Source organism: Dipodomys merriami, unplaced genomic scaffold (assembly GCF_024711535.1).
Source record: "Dipodomys merriami isolate MVZ:Mamm:240054 unplaced genomic scaffold, mDipMer1.0.p SCAF_6, whole genome shotgun sequence".
In the NCBI taxonomy this organism is placed as follows: domain Eukaryota; kingdom Metazoa; phylum Chordata; class Mammalia; order Rodentia; family Heteromyidae; genus Dipodomys; species Dipodomys merriami.
In genome coordinates this window covers 6809346-6824673 of record NW_027206179.1, presented here as the reverse complement: position 1 = coordinate 6824673, position 15328 = coordinate 6809346, and positions in this window count along the sequence as shown.

Genomic DNA, 15328 nt, shown 5'->3' with positions numbered 1-15328 from the left:
ACATGTACATATCATATACATACATATACATTATCTGTGGGTAGTAGGTAGATAGAACTTTTATATCTAGATTTTGAATAGTGCGTAAATATATCTTTTATATATCTGGATTTTTGAATATGAGACCCTTAATATGATGGTCTCCAGTTTCTCTCCATTTTCCTGCAAACAACTTAATTCTATTCTTATGACTGAATACTACTTCCTTGTGTATCTATAACACCTTTTCGTTATCCAGACATCATTTGTAAGACATCTAGGCTGCTTGGGCAGTTTAGCTATTGTGAATACAGCTGTTGTGAAGGGTTAATCTAATTAAAAGATAATACATGCATTGTGAAATACCACCCTGTAAACCATTTGTGCAATTAGAGCATAGACTTAAAATGAATGAGGAAGTAACACATGCTGGGTGAGCCAGGGGCTCCCTTCTCAAGAGGCTGAGATTTGACAATCTAAGGTCGAAGTCAGCCTAGGCAGGAAAGTCCACGAGACGCTTATCTCCAATTAACCACCAAAATACCAGAAGTGGAGCTGTGATTCAGGTGATTGAGCACTATCCTTGAGTGGAAGAGCTCAGGGACAGCGCTCAGGCCTTAAGTTCCAGCCCCAGGCCCGCAGGTGGAGGTGAGGACCCGAGGTGGGCTCAAGGTGGATGGCATTGTTACCATCCTGGCGGTTTCCTAGGAACCGCTGGAACAGTGGCCAATGGCCAGACCTTCTCCAGGCCCGGGCGCCTTCTACATGGCCCCCGCGGGGACAGCGCCTCCTGCGCACCCAGGAAGGGCCCCGCGCCACAGCCATTCGAGTACAGGCCACGCCTAGACCTTGTCTTGGGGTTCAGAGGGCCTCAAAGTCTTGGTGGCCCAGGGAGAGAAACTGGGAAAAACAAGTGACCTCCAGGTATGGCAGGTGGAGGCAGCCACCCGGTTGCCATGGAGACCTCAGGATGCAGAGCCACAGGCGCATGCGCACAGGTCCCGCTCACCTGCGTGCACAAGGGGAGCGTCACAAGCAGGGTCTGTGTCAGGGACCCAAGATGGAAATTAAAAGTGAAAATAAAAGCCGGGCGCTGGTGGCTCACGCCTGTAATCCTAGCTACTCAGGAGGCTGAGATCTGAGGATCGCGGTTCAAAGCCAGCCCGGGCAGGAGAGACCGTGAGACTCCTATCTCCAATAAACCACCAGAAAACCGGAAGTGGCGCTGTAGCTCAAGTGGTAGAGCGCTTGCCTTGAGCTGAAGAGCTGAGGGACAGCGCCCAGGCCCAGAGTTCAAGCCCCACGACCGACAAAAAAAAAAAAAAAAAAAAAAAAGTGAAAATAAAATAGTAAAGTTATGTGTTAATAAAGAGAAGAGTGAAGAAAGAAAATAAGAGAATGTGCCAGAAAGGAAGGAGAGGAAATGTATTCCCTTCTACATGATATATATATATATATATATATATATATATATATATATATATATGTTCCTAATTATGTGATTGAATAGTTGGATATTAGATATGAATATGCAATATATAACTTCTGTGTAGTATACAACTTATATGTGACATTGTTATACTATATATTATATATATACTACTGTAAATATAGTATAACCTATATAATTATACCACATGCTCATATAGTATACAGTGTATAATATATTCCACACATATAGTATATACTATATACCACATAGGTAATGACCTTGGAGAGAGAAAATTCATGGAGGCTTAGCGGGTGGCTCACACCTATAATCCTAACTACTAAGGAGGCTGAGATCTGAGGATCGTGGTTCAAAGCCAGCCTGGACAGGAAAGCCCGTGAGACTCTTATCTCCACTCAGAAAACCAGAAGTAGTGCTGTGGCTCAAGAAGTAGAGCACTAGCCTTGAGCTGAAGAGCTGAGGGATAGTGCACAGGCCCAGAGTTCAAGCCCCATGAGCAACAACAACAATAATAACAAAAAATGACAAAGGAGTTTTATTAGTGGGTCTGCAAACCTTCAAACCTCCAAAGGGGCAGCCTCAATCTCCAAACTTCTAAAGGGGGTCAAGCTTTTTACTCCTCCTTCTCTTTGCTGCTTTTCCTGGGATGCCTGGACCTGCAGCAACTCCTGGGTGGGTGATCCTGGCTGCTCCCCCCCAGTCCTCCATGGCCCCCTACAGCTCAGGGACATGCTTCAGCGTTAGAGCAAGCTCTCCAGCAGTGCCTGCCCCACACTCACTCTTTTACCCCCATACTCCTTGGAACACACAGCCTACATATAGGGTGCTCCATCCCCCCCCAATGGCTCCAAGTGCTCCAACCATCCTCTGACACCCACCCCTAAGCCTCCCACTGCCCAAGAGCTCCTTGACACCCCGTCCCCTCCCCCATAGCCCAGCCTGAGGAGGGGGGAAAGAAGGGAAAGGATGTCAGCCCAGGGCAGGACTTCCTGCTCCACTGGTTCTCACATTCCCCACTGGTTTTTATGTTCAATCAAATCACTGATTTTTACATCCTTCTTCTGGGCCAAATCCTAAACTCTCTCCATGCCCATTAAACAGGCTTAGAGTACAGCAAATCTAACAGATAATAACAGGCTGCCTTTACAAAAGTATGGGCAGAAAAGCTCTCCCCATAGTAACCCTTAAGAACAAGGAGAGGTAAACATAGCAAAGAATCATGTCCCTGTTAATTAATACTTGGTAAGTCTCATCTTTAGGGGATCCTCTGAGTATCTCTGAACAGTCCATCTTGCAACCATCTCTGGATATTGTTCCACTGACTTGTTTCACTTGAGAGTGATGGATCCAATGCTGTTTCCCTGCAACTTTAATAACTGACAGGTTAGTTAGCACTGCTGGGTAAGGTCCTTGCCACTTGAGCTCCAGTTCAAGAGTGTGATGCCTTTTTACCCACACCAGCTGTCCAGGCAAGAAAGAGTGGGTGGAGTTTTTCTCAGGAAGTTGGTGGGTCTTGGCCACCAAAAGATAGGCACATGTTGCAAAGTCTGCAGGGACTGCACAAGATTGTGGTTAGACATTTCTGTTAATTTAGCTTCCCCAAGTTTAGGAACCAAAGGGGATGGTCTACCATAAATTATTTCAAAGGTAGTAAATCCTCTATCATAAGGGGTGCATCTTGCTTGGAGGAGAGCGAAGGGGAGGAGGCTTATCCAGTCCTGGCCAGTCTCTGTAATTAATTTAGTTAAAATTTCCTTTAAGGTCCTATCCATTTTTTTCCACCTCCCCTGAACTCTGAGGTCTATAAACACAATGCAATTTCCAATTTATTCCTAGTGCCTTAGCTAATAACTGAGTAACTTGGGCATGAAGGACAGGCCACTGTCAGACCCCACTGCTAAGGTAAGCCAAAATCGAGAAATTTTATTTCATGGAGTAATTTTTAGCTGTTACCTAAGTGGATTCAGCTTTTGTCAGGAATGCCTCAGCCCAACCTGAAAAAGTGTCCATTAATTCTAACAGATACCAATACCCATACTTTCTAGGCTTTACCTCTGTGAAGTTTACTTCCCAAAATTCACCAGGTGAGATTCCTTGCATATGCACCCCCTCCACATGTTCCGTCTTTCCAGCATTTACCTGTTGGCAACTTATGCATCTGGACACCACACCAGAGACTAGGTCTCTTAATGGGGGATGAAGAAATGTTTTCTCAATAATTGACTCAGGCAAGTTTCCCCTCAATGACTGTTCTGATGTGTCAGTATAACCAAAGTCTACCGCGGGGCCTGAGGAACAAATATACATCCATCCTGCAGCTTTCCCCATCCAGAGGGGTGTCTCAGTAGGGAAGGTCTTTTCCAATTCAAAATGTTTTTGAATAGTGAGGTTTTTCTGGCAGCTCTGATAGGGGTGTAATAACTAGTAGCTCTAAAGGACCCACTGGTTTTAGGGCGGCCTCCTGAGCTGCCTGATCAGCTTGGTTGTTTTCCCGAACCTCATGGGTCTTCTTTTTTGATGACCCTTACTATGAATAATGGCCATTATTTTGGGAAGCCAAATGGTGTCCAGGAGGGCCAATATCTCTTTACTGTTTATTTGTTTTCCTCAGAAGTTAAGAGTCCTCTCTCCTTGTATAGGGCCCCATGAACATTAGCTGTAGCAAAAGCATACTGGCAGTCTGTGTAAATTTTAGCTGTTTTTCCTTTTGCCCACCTTAAGACTTGAGTGACAGCAATAGTTCAGCTTTCTGAGCTGAGGTACCATGATTTAGGGCCTGTGCCCATATTTATCTGCTGACACCACAGCTGCCCCTGCATACCCAACTCCATCCTTGACAAAACTACTTCCATCTGTGTACCTCATTAGAAGTCACCCCAGGAATGTCAACTAGTCCTCCCCGAAGTCTGCCAATGTTCTGCAGAATTTCAGTGCAGTCGTGGATGGGCTCATTGGGATCAGCAGGGAGAAGAGTAGCTGGGTTGAGTGCATTTACCTTTATGAAGGTGATTCTTGGCTGATCCAGTAACTGGACCTGATACTGTGTAACTCAAGTATTTGTTAGCCATCTTGCAGGCATGACTCTTAACAAGGCTTCCACTGAGTGCAGCTCAGTTACCTGCATGTCTTGCCCCAGAGTTAGTTTATCAGCCTCTATTTTACCAGAATAACTGTTGCTGCTATTGCTCTCAAACAAGATGGCCAGCTGGTTGTCACCAGGTCCAGTCTTTTGGAGAGATAGGCCCCAAGGTCTAGATCAAGACGCCCTTGGAATATTTTTTATACCTCTCGTTTCTGCCACGAAGAGTTGAAAAGGCTGATAGAGATTGAGCAAGGTCTAGGCTGGAGCTGATATCAAAGCCTGTTTTTATGTTTTGAGGGCCGTCTATATGTTCAGACTCTCCCCATTCCAAGGACTCTTCTCCTCCTGCTTGCTGGAGTAGAGTGGTTTAGTGATTTCTGCAAACCCCAGGATCCATAGTCTGTAGGAGCCCAGGGCTCCCAGAAATTCCCTGACCTGCTTCTTGGTCTGAGGCATCGGTATCCTCAAAATCCCCTCTATCCTGGTCAAGGAGAGCATATGCTTCCCTTTTTCCAATTGGTAACCTAAATAGGTTGCTTTCTGGGTGCACTATTGGGCCTTTTTGGCAGAAACTCGATTCCCTAGGTGGCACAGGGTGATAAGAAGGTCCTCTGTGGCCTGCTGACCCTCCTCACCTCCTCTCATGTCTGGGCTACTGCAGCAGGTCATCAACATATTGTAATGGAGTAGTTTCAAGGTATAACTGCCTAAAATGTAAAAAGGTCTTGGCTCAAGGTCCCAGAAAATAAGATGAGGGAGTTTTTAAAAACCTTGTGGCAACCTGGTCCAAGTCAGTTGTCCAGAAAAATCCCCCTTCTGTCCACTCAAAGGCAAATGGCAGGCTGAAGAAAACATTCTTTAAACCCAATATGGTGTAAATGTGCTGTTCTGGAGGTAACATGCTGAGAAGAGTATTAAGGGTTAGGTACTGTAGGGTGGATGGTCTCCAACAACTTGTTTACTTCTCTCAAATCCTGCACAGGTCGATAGTCATTGGTGCCTGCTGGTTTATGCTCAGGGAGGAGAGGTGAGTGGCAGGGGACCAGAATTCCATTTCCCCTCAGGTGTTTAGTGTGGTCCCCAATCCCCGTCTTTGCCGCTACTGATATGGGATCATTGTCTCATTCTGACTGGCAGGGCCTGATTGGTTAAATGATGGGTGGCTGGTGAGCTGCCAGTCTAGGTGAGTTAGTCTCCACCCAAACCTCAGGAACCTTGTTTTGGAAGTCAGTAAAGGCTGAGGTTCTTTGTTTTCTTCTGGGGCCTGGTCACCATCCTGGAGCTTTATTGCTCAAGGCTAGCTCTCTACCACTTTGAGCACAGGACCACCTCTGGTTTCCTTGTAGTTAACTGGAGATAAGAGTCTCATGGACTTCCCTGCTGCTGGTAGATCAAGCCTGTATTCCTTGCTACTCATGAGGCTGAGATCTGAGGTTTGCAGTTCAAAGCCAGCCTGAGAAGGAAAATCTGTAAGACTTTTATCTCTAAGGAACCACCAGAACACTGGGAGTGTTGCTGTGGCTCGAAGTGGTAGAGTTTTAGCCTAGCCTCCAGCAAAAGATCTCATGGATAGTGTCCAGGCCATGACTTCAAGCCCCAGGACAAAAATTAAAATAAAAAGATAATTCTCTTAAATACTATAACATGGATAGACAGAAAACAATGTTATATTATGTATGAGAAATGTGTAGAGGAAACAAATTCATGGACCCAAAGATTGGAATAAAAGTTTTTGAGCAGCAGAGGGTCAGGGGATTGTATGGGTTCAGTTGGGGCAATGAGTTTGGAAAGAGTATAACGGTTACACAATAGTGAGAATGTAAGTACTGTCACTAAATTTTATGCCTCAATATTTAAAATAATAAATTACATATGCATGGATGTATATAGCTCTAAATAAATAGAAAAATATGCAGGGATATTGATATAGGATTTGCTATATATACTATATAGTATATATAAAGCATATATATGCATATATAGTGTATGCATAGTATAGTATATAAACTATATATTATATCTATTATATGTGTTATGTATATATATATGTATTATTCTAGTATTACATATAGTTTATTACATATATATTATATAATGTAATTACATACAATATATAATACAAATATATTATTTTACAATATATACATATAATATATACAATATATATTGTTTTATAATATAGTGTATATATTGTATATAGTAAATATAGTAGTATAAATATATATACTATATAGGTATATATACTATATTACATAATATAAATAGTATAAGTATATATTGTATACTATACAGCATATATTATTCTAAGTACTTGTTATAAATACATATATTTATAATAATATAAAGTATATTGTATATGCCATGTATAGTATAAATATATGCTATTAAGAGTAATTATACTATATCATATATAGTATATTTCATATAAATTTATGTTATATATTTTGTATTATATACTTATATATAGTTTATACAACATATATAATATAGAGTATAATATATAATATTATGTATAAGCTATAGTATTATACATTATACTGTACATCACATATACTATGTAGTATATACAATATATACTATATGTACTATATACTATATAAATAGTATATATAAGATATATTATAATATATAAACTAAATATACCGTATATATACTATATGTAGGAGGAGGATATACTCTCTCTCTCTCTCTATATATATATATACTAAACAGCTGAGAAAAGTATTTTTAGGGGGGCCTATAAATTTCTTACCTCTACACATTTTTCATGGAAGATATTATTTCCCCCCCCTTTTTTTCTTTGGTCAGTCGTGGGGCTTGAACTCTGAGCCTGGGTGCTGTTCCTCAGCTATTCAGTTTAAAGTGAGCACTCCACCACTTGAGCCACAGCAACAATTCCAGTTTTTTGGTAGTTAATTGGAGATAAGAGTCTCATGGACATTCCTACTGGGCTGGCTTTGAGCCAGGATCCTGAGTAGCTAGGATTACAGGTGTGAGCCACTGGCACAGGGCATTTTTTCCCTTTTTTTTGTTCATCCATATTGTAGTATTTGTGAATTAATTTCCATTTGATGAGTCAAATGTATGGTATATATACTATATACTATAGTGTATACTTTATATCTCGTAATATATTATATACATTATATATAATGTACACTATATATTAGGCTATATAGTATAATGTAGATGCTACATCACACATATATTATCCTATATAGTGTATAGTGTATATATATGCTATAGTATATATTATAGTATATGCTATACTGTACTATAATTTAGTAATAGTATAATAAACAGTATAGTGTATAGTATATTTATGCTATTATAATATAATATAGTATAGTATACTATATATACTGCATAGTATACATAGTATAGTTATACAATATATGTAGTATTTATACAATGTATATACTATAATTACACTATTCAGTATATATTAAACTGTAAATTATAATTTTACTACATAGTATATATTATGCTATATATTCTATATAGTACACATAGTATATATAGTTGTATATATTATACTCTATAGTATATACTATAGTAATATACTAGTGTACATGTATATATTTATGTATATATATTCATCATGAGTAGCACAAATTGCAATGCAGAAACAAAAACAAGGAAGAGGCAAAAGCCAGGAAATGAGACTCATCCAAAAGTTCATAACTCTTCAACAACTGAATCTAAAGACACTGGCATGATCGAAATGCTAAAGAATCCAAGTCTATTTTAAAATTAGACTAATCATCTGACAAATCATCTTAAAGAGGCAACAAACAAACACATCATGAATTGAGGAGGTCAAGACTTGGTGAGAAATTCAACCAAAAAACAAGTCAAAAAATTGAACAGAAATTTCAGAAATAAACAGCTCAATAAACCAAACAGAAAACTAAGTGAAAAGCATCATCAATAGACTAGATCAAGCAGAAAGGTTTTCTGGAGGTGGATAGCTTACCTTTGTAATTCTAGCTACTCAGGAGGCTGAGATCTGAGGATCATGATTCAAAGCCAATTCCAGTAGGAACACCTGTTAGACTGCTATATCCAATTTACAACCTAAATCTAATAGTAGAGCTGTGGCTCGCTCATGTAGTAAAGGGCTAGCTTTGAGCAAAAAGCTTAGGGACAGAGCCCAGGCCCTGAGTTAAAACACTGAACAAGCACACACACATGTTCGCTCTCTCTCTCACACACACACACACGCACACACACATATGCACACACAGAGACAAAGAAACCCACAAGAGTAGACAAATATGCAAAAAAGATAAATAGTATAATCACTGAATGGAATAATACTCAATGATTGAAAAAGAAATATTGTGGGCCAGGTGCTGCTAACTCATGCCTGGAATCCTAATTATGTAGGTGGCTGAGATCTGGGGATTTGGTTCAAAACCAGGTTGAGCAGAAGAGTTTTTGAGAATTTTAACTCTAATTAATGAACAAAAAGCTGGAAGTGGACTTGCAGCTCAAGTGGTAGAGCACTATCCTTGAAGAATAAAGCTCAAGGAAAGAACCCTGGCCATGAATTCAAGCTTCAGTAAGGCATGAGAGAGAGAGAGGGAGAGAGAGACACTTATAGATACATTTTCTTCTTTTTTCCTTTTTAATAATTATACTATATATCTATTATTGTATATAATTGGAATAGATTTATATTCTATATACTATAATTATACTATGCATTACTATTTAGTATTAGTGTAAGTTCTATATTTATATTGCTATATTATATAATCTATTTAAACTATTAAAATTTATTCAATCTATATTTTATTAGTATATATTAATATATACTACAAATTATATATGATAGAATATATCATAGTTACATAAAATATATAATACATATCGTGCATAGTCATACCAATTATCCCACTATTCTATCATATATATATATAAACATTTATATCTCATGTATAAGGGTATTTATTTCTCCTCCTTCCTATTTTGGTTATTCTTTATTTCTTCATTCTTTTCCTTATTACCATTTATACCACTACTACTTTATTTTTTCTTCTAATTTCCATCTTGGGTCCTGGACCTCTGTTTTCTCTTTTTCTTATAATTATATATGTATATACATATACATATACATAACATTACAGGAATGCTGGCATGTGCCTGTGATCGTAATATTCAGGAGTTTAAGGCAGGAAAATCTCAAATTCCAGACCAGCCTGGATTACATAGAAAATCCTGTCATATGCCAACATTATGTGTATTTCTGTACATATACACATCCCCACATATATAACTTGTGCTTTTCAACGCTGAATATACAATAGAGTGCTCCTCGTCCTCGTCGTCCTCCTCCTCCTCCTTCTTCGGTTGTGGGGCTTGAACTCTGGGCCTGGGCGCTATCCCTCAGCTCTTTAGCTCATTGGCGAGCGCTCTACCACTTGAGCCACAGTGTCACCTCCGGTTTCTCAGGAGGTCAGTTGGAGATAAGATTCTTCAAGGACTTTCTTTGCCTGGGCTGGCTTTGAACCGCGATCCTCAGTTCTCAGCCTCCTGAGTTGCTAGGATGATAGGCGTGAGCCACCAGCGCCTGGCGAGGTTTTCCTTTTCTTGTGTTGCTTTCTACCAGGCTCACACTCACACAGGTGCTGCCTGGCCTGTGCGCGGCTGTGACATTCAGTGCCCAAAGCAGGATGGCTCCAAGCTAGACAGCTGGAGTCTGCGTGTCCTTGTATCACCTGGTGCCAGGGAAAGTTCTCATTAGAAGAGGTGAATATGCCCCCCTAGTCCAGCTGCGAGCCAGGCTCAGCATGTCACCCTCGCTCTCCTGGCTTCTTGTGGGATGAGGTGAATCTGTGCTGTGAGCCTGAGCGTGGAGCGTGTGGTGGATTACAAGGCGCCAGGCAGCCAGGCCGGGCCCCAGGGCGCTGACACAGACCCTACCTGTGACGCTCCCCTTGCGCACGCAGGTGAGAGGGACGTGTGCGCATGCGCCTGTGGCTCTGCATCCTGAGGTCTCCATGGCAACCGGATGGCTGCCTCCACCTGCCAGACCTGGAGGTCACTTGTTGTTTTTCCCAGTTTCTCTCCCTGGGTCACCAAGACTTTGAGGCCCTCTGAACCCCAAGACAAGGCCCAGGCGTGGTCTGCACTCGAATGGCTGTGGCGCAGGGCCACTCCTGGGTGCACAGGAGGTGCTGTCCCCGTGGGGGCCATGTGGAAGGCGCCGGGGCCTGGAGAAGGTCTGGATGTTGGCCACTGTCCCCGCAGTTCCTGAAACCGCTGCAATGGTAATGATGCCATCTACCTCGAGCCCACCTCGTGTCCTCACCTCCACCTGCTGGCCTGGGGCTCGAACTTAGGGCCTGGGCACTGTCCCTGAGCTCTTCCACTCAAGGATGGTGCTCAATCACCTGAACCACAGCTCCACTTCCGGTCTTTTGGTGGTTAATTGGAGATAAGAGTCTCATGGACTTTCCTGCCTGGGCTGACTTTGAACTGTGATCGTGAGCTCTTATGTAATAATGGGGGGCGGAGTTCGAGAGGCTGACGTTACTGCCCCACGGGGCGTGCAGCTGGACGGGGCAGGGGCGCAGCCTATATATAGATTGCGTGTCCAAGTCCGGAGGAAAGTAGGGCGGGAGAAGAAAGCAATATAGAGCGATGGAGAGGGGAGACAGGAGAGAGAGAGAGACAGCAGGAGGGTAAAGCCTGCTGGAGTAGATCAGGGCAGGCCTGAGGAGGCCATTTGGGACCTCCTTCGAAGTCATTTGGGGCCCCCTCGAGGGGCCATTTGGGACCTACCTCAAGAGAGGCCTGTGGGAGGCGCCTCCTGGAGCAGAGCAGGGCAGGCCTGTGGAGAGCAGAGAGGCCTGCAGAAGAGGAAGGGAAGAAAAGGAAAAGTCTTCCTCTTTGGAGTTTTAGAGCTTTGGAGGTCTGAGGTTTGGAGGTTTCCAGACCGACTAATTGGTGGCTTGCAGACCAACTACTAAAGGTCGAGGTTGCCCATTGGAGGCTTGGGGGTTTGGTGGTTGAGGCTGCTCCTGGTTCTGGGTATCTAGCCTAGGGACAAGGTAGTTGCAGGACCCCTTTCTGGTGAAAATAGTGTTAATAGTGTAAATAAACTTTTTTTGTCCACCTTTAACTGTGCCTTGATAGGTTGTCTCGCTTCAGAGGTCATAAGTTTATCTGCAACAAAAGTTTGTATACACACACTAGTATATTAGTGTAATATATACTATATAGTATGGATATATATACTACGACTATAGTATATATACTATATATAATTTATAGTGTATATACTATATAGCAACATACATTAAAATCTATAATTTTATATTTAAATTTTTATGTATAGTATACTTTATATATTAGACATGATATAATTATATATTAATATGTATGCATAATATACTATTTATAGTATATATGTGTGTATATATCTATATGTGTATACTATTTATAGCATATATATATATGATATATATCATATAAACCTTGTAATTTTTCTCTGTGATTTTTTACATGGGGGTTCAGGGATTATTGGAGACTAATCTGAAATTTTGTTTTGGTCAATAGGTGGCTGTCTTTGCTTGGTTGCTGGTTCTGGGTTGGCTGAGAGAGTCTGTACCTGGTCTGTTGTGGGAGAGGCCTACTTCCAGCTGCTGGTCTGACCCTTGTAGGGCTCTTGGCTGTTTGCTATAGATCACTGGCATTTCCCGCCTTTAGAAGGACTGAGCAGCCTAGACTGCTCCTGTTTACTCCTACAGGTGCTCTTGGTGAGATCAGGTATACTGGATGTACTTTCCCAGTTGCTGGAGTCTGCTATGAGCTTCTGATTTTTTTTTCTTCTTTTGGTCGATTGTGGGCCTGAACTCTCTTTCTGCTTATGTGAAGCTGAAGTATCAAATCCAGGGCCTCATGCACACAAGGCAATCACTCTACTGCTGAATCACCTTACCACCCTGAGCTCCTGACTATTATCAGGTGCTGGTGGCCTGACTTGTCCAATTCCTGGCCTGGGATATATGGGTCAGGTTCTGGTGGGGTCTGGGCTTCTGGTTCTCCTTTTGCTGTCACAGGCACAGTTCTCAGGGGTGCAGTTCCCTGCTTTCCCCCCTCTGCTGAGGTAATGCTCAGCTTCTGACTTCAATCGAGTTGGTTGTGTTGCTCAGGCATCCCATCCCCAGGCCTGGTCCTGGCTCCTGGTCTGTGGCCTGGGGCGTGCCAGTTGGACCTGTGCTGCTGTGCTGTGTATCCTGCCTGGGTTACGCAGCCTGGAGTACCCAGTTCAGGTTTCTTCTGCTGTTGGCTGTTGTGAACCATGGGCACTGTTCCTGGCTTGGGTGTTTAAGCTCCCTTCCAGGGGCGCTCTTGATCTAGGTTGGCCAGCTGGATGTGCTCCACGGGCTGGTGGAGTACTCGAACAATTCCCAGTTTTAGTGGGACCTGTAGTCCAGGTGTTGGGGCAGGGGTCTCGTCAAGATTTGGGGGTTCCCACCAGCTGTGGTCTCCCTTGAAGGGGGAGGATACACTGTCCCCTGCGGGGTACTCACCCTGGAGCTGGTTGGGAACTCTCCAGCTGTTGTTTCTGTGTGATGGAGGTTGCTGATTACCGATGCAATCTGCTTTGAGTTGAGATGCTTGTGAGCTGGGCCATGCGGTGGCGGCTCTGCGACAATGTTTCTCCTCTGTCTCTACCTCTGTTGCTGTAGTCTAGTAGTCCGTGGGCTGCTCTGGCCTCTGGCCGAAGGGCGGGGGAAGGGTCTCTGTGCAGGTTCTGAGCGCTGAGGTTTGTCTTTGTTTGCGCTCTCCGGATCAGCACCAGCACCTTGAGGGTCTTCTGCACTGGCGTTCTGCGGGCAGACCCCTGTAATTCTGGGGTCCTCCCTGCAGGGCCATGGGGCCGAGTCGATATATACCATATAAACTATGCATAATATTGTATAAAATATATGCTAGAGTATAACATAATCTATAGTACTTACAGTATATACAGTCTTATATATAATACTATAGAGTGTAGAATATATAGTATATATAGTATAACATACTATAGTATAACATACTATAGTATAACATACTATAACATACTATATATGTTATAGTATATGTATGTTATATATTCTACATAATATATGCACAATATATATTATATGATTACAAACAGTATAAATCATATACTATGTAATATTTGCTATGATATTAAATTCTATATACTATATATAGGTATAACCAATGGCTCACACCTATAATCCTAGCTACTCATGAGTTTGAGATCTGAAAAAAAATCACAGTTTAAGGCCAGCGTGGGCTGAAAAGCCTGTGAGACTCCATCTGTAAAACATCTGGCAAAAATCTAGGCTGGATGCTTGGCTCACATGGTCGAGTGCCTATTTAGCAAGCAATATGAGCCATGCAAAAGGTTCTGATTTCATCTCCCATACTGAATATCCATAAAAACAATAACAATTGTATCAATAGTAAAACAAAACACAAGAAATATAGAGCAAGGCATTGCAACTTGAAAAAAAAATCCCTAGAGGATCAGATGGGAATGAAGATACTCCCCCCCCCCCCCCCCCCCCCCGCCCAGCTTTGCAATTTGCAGTATTTGAATGGGCAGTAGAGGGAGCAGTAAGTCATTTTCTCTCTGAAACTCAGGCAAATTTGATGAGAAAGGGTTCTGAGAGACTGCCCCACCCTGCCTTTCCAGCCACTGGGGTGCAAACGCTGCCCTATGACAGCTGGGCGGACATGCTCAGTGCACAGGCCTGGGGCACAGTGTGCAGGTGCAGTCCTCAAATGGCTCCCATCAGCTGAGCCCACGGAGGCCTGAGCAGGGGTTGTATCCCCTAGCCAAGTGTGTGGGGGCTCAGAGCAGACAGGAAGCAATATAGCCTGGGGCAGGTGCAGATTGGATGATTACCTAAGCCCTGGATGGAGCGCTCCCCCTCCCCCTTTCTCTTTTCCCTTTCCCCCCTCCCTTCCCCCTCCCTCTTCCCATCTCCTCTCTCCTCTCTCCTCGCCCCCACCTCTCCTGACCACAGTTCTCAAATGGACACACCTTTGTGTACATGTGGGTTATTGGTAAAGAGTCTGCTTCGCTGGGTGCTGGTGGCTCACACCTGTAATCCTAGCTACTAAGAATACTGAGATCTGAGGATCATGGTTCGAAGCCAGCCTGGGACAAAGAAAGACCTTGAAGACTCTTATCTCCAAGGTGAGGAGCACTCACCTTTTGCTGAAGAGCTCAGGGACAGTGACCAGGACCAGGATCAGAGTTCAAGCCCCACAACCCAAGAGGGAGGGAAGGAGGGAGGGAGGGAGGGAGAGAGAGAGAGAGAGAGAGAGAGAGAGAGAGAGAGAGAGAGAGAGAGAGAGAGAGAGAGAGAGAGAGAGAGCTTGCATAGTGGGTGAGAGACATGGAGTTCAACTCTAGTCATGTCCCCCAAATAGAAATACTTAACTCCAAATGGATGTGCCTTCCACTTCTTTCTTCAGTATAACCTACAATTTCCCCCTGCCACCCCCCCACTCTGTGCCCCTCCCCTCCCCGACCTGGATCCTCCCTTCTCTATGTCCAAATTACAGCCAGTTTCCTGCATCCATGTTGCTTCTGGGCTTAGCCAGTGGAGAGGGCACACTGGGAATTGGTGAGACTACAAACTCAAGGTGAGCAGGCATGAGTGGATGGTGCCTGTAATCTCAACCATTTAGGAGGCTGAGCTCTGAGGGTCACCGTGCAAAGCCAGCTCAGGCAGGAAAATCCATGAGACTCTTATCTCCAATAAACTACCCAAAAGCCAGAAGTGGAGCTGTAGCTCAAG